Here is a 6000-nt window from a genome sequence, read left to right on the forward strand (position 1 = left end):
GCCATTTTCATCATAAGCCAGTGAGGGAGGTGAGGAGAAGTTATCCTTCCTTGCACACTCTCTGTTGTCTCCCAGTCTCAGTGATTAATCAGGGGTAAAGGTGGGGGGCCCACCCTCTACTCCGGGCTCCAGCCCAGGGACCCCAATAGTATCAGCTATGGTAGCTGACCTTTTAGAAACATAACATGTACAATTCCCTGGGCTACTTTCCCCACAGCAGCCCTCACTTCCTCAAGCTCCACTTCACCCTTACCTCAGGGCCTCCTTCCTTGTGCCTGATATGGTGTGTACTACTCAGCCTCTCCAACCGTGCAACTTCTTCCCATAGCTCCTGACATGCACACCCACCTGACTAACTGGGAGGCTCTTGACTAGTTTCAGCCAGCCCCTGATTGGCTTCAGGTGTCCCAATCAACCTAGCCTTCTCTCTGCCTTCTGGAAAGTTCTTAATTGGCCCCAGGTATCTTAACTGACCTGGAGCAGCTGCCATTTCACTTATCCTGGTACCAGGGATTTGTTTAGCCTGGAGCTAATATATCTATCTCCCACTACTCTTCCATAGCCATCTGGCCTTGCGCCATCACATATCTTCCCCCCCTCCCCCTGCTCAACACCATAGAGTTGGACAACGTGGGATGCCAGGCAGTATGCTTGTGACAGACCATCAGCGTTGCCAAAGTGGCATCCAGCCCTGTGCCGTATGCGTAATTGGAATGGTTGGAGGCATAAGAACCACATGGTGACCCTTGCATTCTTTTCCTTATTCCGCTGCATCCACTGGAGGAGTGCATGGTCCGTCACAAGAGTAAATTGCTGGCCTAAGAGGTAATAACGCAATGTCTCCATAGCCCATTTGACAGCAAGGCATTCTCTCTCGACTACTGCATATTTCTGTTCTCTTGGGAGAAGCTTTCTGCTTAGGTAGAGGATTGGGTGTTCCTCTTCTCCCACCATTTGTAACAGAATTGCTCCCAACCCCACCTTGGAAGCATCTGTTTGTAAAACAAATTCCCTGTTAAAGTCCGGAGCTATGAGTACGGGGTCATTACAAAGGGCCGTCCCAAGGTCTGTAAATGCCCCCTCTGCTGTGTCGGTCCACTTTACCATGTCTGGACCTCGGACCTTCACCAGGTCTGTTAGGGGACTTGCCCTAATGGCAAAGTGGGCAATAAACCATCGGTAGTAGCCTACCACGCCTAGGAATGCACGGACCTGCTTCTTTCGGGTCGGCCAGGGCCAGTTTTGAATTGCCTCTAGCTTATTCATTTGGGGCTTCACTATGCCCCTTCCCACAATATATCCCAGGTACCTAGTCTCTTCTAGCCCTATGGCACATTTAGCGGGTTTAGCAATGAGGCCAGCCTGCCTTAAGGTGCGCAGTACTGCTTCAACTTTCTCCAAGTGGGTTCTCCAGTCTGGTGTATGGATGATGACATCATCTAGGTATGCAGCTGCATAACTAGTATGGGGGCGCAGCAGTTTATCCATGAGGCGCTGGAATGCGGCTGGGGCCCCATGTAACCCAAAAGGGAGGACGGTGTACTGGAATAGCCCATCTGGGGTGGAGAATGCTGTCTTTTCTTAGCTTTTTTGGTCAGAGGAATCTTCCAGTGCCCTTTTGTCAGATCCACTGTAGTCAAGAATCGGGCACTACCCAGTCAGTCAACCAGTTTGTCGATGCGTGGTATGGGGTATGCATCAAACTGGGATATTTCATTCAGTCAGCGAAAGTCATTACAGAATCTCATGGTACCGTCACTTAGGCACTAGAACAATTGGACTGGACCACTGACTGTAAGATTCTTCAATAACCCCTAATTCTAACATTTTCTTTACTTCGGCCTTGATTTCCTCTCTTTTGGCTGCTGGGATTCGTAGGGTCTCAATGTTACCTTGGTTCCAGGGATCGTGCGGATATGGTGATAGGTCTCAGTCGTCCGCCCTGGTTTTGTAGAGAACACATCTCTGTTGCCATTAATTAAGTTGGCTGCCTCGATCTTTTGGATCGGCGTCAAGTCGGATGATATCCTCACTTGCTCGTGTAAGTTATCCTCCTGGGGAAGGCTCTTCTGCATGACTAAGCCTGTCTCTTGATCGTACAAAGGTTTTAGAAGATTGATGTGGTAAATTTGCTCCGATTTCCAGTGGCCTGGCTGCCACACCTTATAGTTCACCTCTCCCATGGCTTCGATTATTTCGTAGGGTCCCTGTCACTGGGCCAACAGTTTACTTTCTGCTGTGGGCACCAGTACTATCACCCGATCCCCTGGTTGAAACCGTCGAAGCTTCGCTTGGTGGTTATAATGGGTTTGTTGGGTCTCCTGTGCTCTCTCCAAGTGTTCCCGTACAATGGGCGTAACTCGGGCTATCCGATCTCTCATCTGCAGTACATGCTCAACTATGTTCCTTCCGGGATTTGGCTCCTCTTCCCAGGCTTCTCTGGCTATATCCAATATGCCCCGAGGGTGGCGCCCATATAGTAGTTCGAATGCAGAGAAACCCGTGGAGCCTTGCGGAACCTCCCGGATGGCGAACATGAGGTAAGGCAATAGGGTATCCCAATCTTTCCCATCCCAGCTCACCATTTTCCTGATCATGGCCTTGAGGGTCCTATTGAACCTTTCTACAAGGCCATCTGTTTGCGGGTGGTATACAGAGGTCTGTAGGGCTTCTACATGGAGCAATGAACAGAGATCTTTCATCAACTTGGACATGAAAGGTATCCCTTGATCAGTCAATATCTTCTTGGGTAGCCCAACCCGGGCAAAGATCTGTACTAGCTCCTTAGCTATTGTCTTGGAAGCTGTGTTGCTCAGGGGAACAGCTTCCGGGTACCGGGTTGCATAGTCCAGTACAACAAGCACATGTTGGTGGCCCCGAGCTGTCTTCTCTAGGGGCCCTACCAGATCCATGGCTATCCGTTCGAAAGGAACCTCTATTATTGGAAGAGGTATCAAAGGAGCCCGCAAGTGTGGGCTAGGGCTATGTAACTGACACTCTGGACAAGAGATCGCCGGACATCTTCATGTACTCCTGGCCAGAAGAACCTCCGCAGGATCCGTGCCTGGGTTTTCTCTACCCCTAGGTATCCTCCAAACAGGTGACTGTGGGCGAGACTCAATATGGCTTTTTGATGTTTTTGTGGCACCAGAAGCTGTTGTATCTCTTGCTCCTGCATTTGCACCACACGGTACAGGAGATCTTTCTTCACTATAAAGTACAGTCCGGGACTCCAGACATTCCCATCCACGGGTATCCCATCAATCTCGGCCACCTCTTTCCTGGCATTATCATATCTGGGGTCCTCCGCCTGGACCCGCCCAAAAGTCTCTCTCCCAGGACTAACCTACCCAAACTCCCAAGGGCCGGATTCTGCTTCTTCCAATGGCTCGCTGCCATCATGGCTGGGGGCAGCTTCTGGCTCACTTTTTGTGGTGGAAGTTTCTCTGTTGGCTGCTCGCATCCATCTGCCTACTAGGGAGGTCTTCTGCCCCTGGCTCAGGATCCGGGTTCCCAAGGCCTTCGCAGCCTTCCTCTCATTTTTTGTCTTCTGGATCCTTCGGAGGGCTGAGAACAGATCCTGAGAAATCTCAGTGAACATCAGGGGTTGACATTCCCCCGGTGATGAGTCGCTGTCCTTAGGATCCCCACCTCCCTTCAATCTCTCCGGGGGGAGTAAATTATGAAACCCTGTATAGTCCCTCCCAATGACTACAGGATATGGGAGTTTAGGAACTACGGCCACGGTCACCTCAATGGGGTTTCCCTGAACCTCTATCTCCACTGGGATAGTGGGGTAATGGCTCACGGTCCCATGCACGCATGTCACTGCTATGCGTTTGACTTGTAGCAGCTGACTATTTTTTACCAGCTTACCCGATATGAGGGTGATAGCACTCCCAGAGTCCACAAGCGCTGTAGTCTCTGCTCCATTTATCCTCACTGGCCTGGTGTAATTATGCGGGGCTAATGCGACCCCCGTGAGGTGGATAAGGGAGCATGGGACCTCTCAATCCCCCAAATTACATTGCATAGGCTCCTCAGTGCTGGGACACTGTGCTGCTATGTGTCCCCACTCCCTGCATGCATAACATCTATAATTGCTTTTAATCACTCCCCTATCCCAGGTGTTAGGGGGTTTAGTCCTGGGGCTCCCCTCACTCAAGCCAATCCCTTCCTTCTGGGATCCCCACTGGTTTTCGGCCCCCCCTTCTTCCACCTAGGACTCCCCAGGGGTTTGACTGCCCAACCTTCCAGGGTTGGGGTTGGGTGCTTGCTTCAAAAGGAGCCTTCCTTGGGTAGTCAGGTCAGTCCCCTGGCTGTCATCCATCTTTCTACCAGTGTTACCATCTCGTCGTACGTGGACGGATCATTCTGGCCTACCCATTTGCAGAGATCTGGCGGCAATCCCCGCATGTAATGGTCTATGACCAAAATCTCCTCCTGCACACCTAGGGCTATAACCATTCCATGTGAGGTGTATGAGGTCAAATAGCTGGGACCTCGGGGGTTTGTTCTCCTGGTATTTCCACTCATGGAACCTCTGGGCCCTTACCGCTGCTGTTACCCCTGCTCGTGCTAGGATCTCTGCCTTCAGACGAGTATACTCAGTGGCATCTGTGGCAGGCAAGTCAAAGTAGGCCTTCTGGCCTCTCCATACAAAAAAGGGGCAAGGATGCTGGCCGACTGCTCCTGGCGCCAGGCCTCATGCTGAGTAGTGCTTTTGAATGAGAGGAGATATGCCTCTATGTCATCTCTTGACGTCATCTTTGGCAGACAACCAGTGGCCCTCAGGGTTCGCGTCCCATCAGACCTCTGGGCCTGGGTGGTGAAGATCTTCAGCTGGTCCACCACCTCTCTCAAGAGAGCATGATCTTGGGTTGCCTGGCTCATCAATAAGTGGTTGGTTTCCTGCTGTAGCCACATAGATTCCTGTTGTGCCATTGCCTGAACCTGGGTGGCCTCCTGCTGGGCTGCCATGGCTTGTACCAGAGCTCTTACCACCTTCTCCATTGTGGTACAAAGCAAACAAACAAAAACCAAAACAAAAAAAAATCCAAACCCCCAGTGCACTTTTTAAAAAAAAAAACAAAAAACCCTCTTTCTTCCACCACACTGTGAACGAAATCCCACTCTTGACACCAGTTGTGACAAAGCTGTGTCCTTGCCTCCGTGGGTCCCGCGTTTCCTGGCGGATTTCGCTAGCCTCAGAGGCTCACTGTGACCCTCCACGTAACCCTTCTTTCTCTAGAGACAAGGGTCACAGTCTACTGAGCCATTTTCATCATAAGCCAGCGAGGGAGGTGAGGAGAAGTTATCCTTCCTTGCAAGTCTCTGTTGTCTCCCAGTCTCAGTGATTAATCAGGGGGCAAAGGTGGAAGGGGAGCCTGGGCCCACCCTCTACTCCAGGCTCCAGCCCAGGGACCCTAATAGTATTAGCTATGGTAGTTGACCTTTTAGAAACATGACATGTACAATTCCCTGGGCTACTTTCCCCACAGCAGCCCTCACTTCCTCAAGCTCCACTTCACCCTTACCTCAGGGCCTCCTTCCTTGTGCCTGATATGGTGTGTACTACTCAGCCTCTCCAACCGCGCAACTTCTTCCCACAGCTCCTGACATGCACACCCACCTGACTAACTGGGAGGCTCTTGACTAGTTTCAGCCAGCCCCTGATTGGCTTCAGGTGTCCCAATCAACCTAGCCTTCTCCCTGCCTTCTGGAAAGTTCTTAATTGGCCCCAGGTGTCTTAATTGACCTGGAGCAGCTGCCATTTCACTTATCCTGGTACCAGGGATTTGTTTAGCCTGGAGCTAATATATCTATCTCCCACTACTTTTCCATAGCGATCTAACCTTGCCCCATCACATTACCTACCTTCCTATGATAGCTTTAATTGGATAAAGTACTCCTTTGCGTCCTAAACTAAACCATGATATAGTACTGCTGCATGCTGTTTTGTTGCATCTTTTGTTCTTTACACAGCAATAATAATATGAA

Source organism: Dermochelys coriacea, chromosome 6 (assembly GCF_009764565.3).
Source record: "Dermochelys coriacea isolate rDerCor1 chromosome 6, rDerCor1.pri.v4, whole genome shotgun sequence".
NCBI classification, from domain to species: Eukaryota; Metazoa; Chordata; order Testudines; family Dermochelyidae; genus Dermochelys; species Dermochelys coriacea.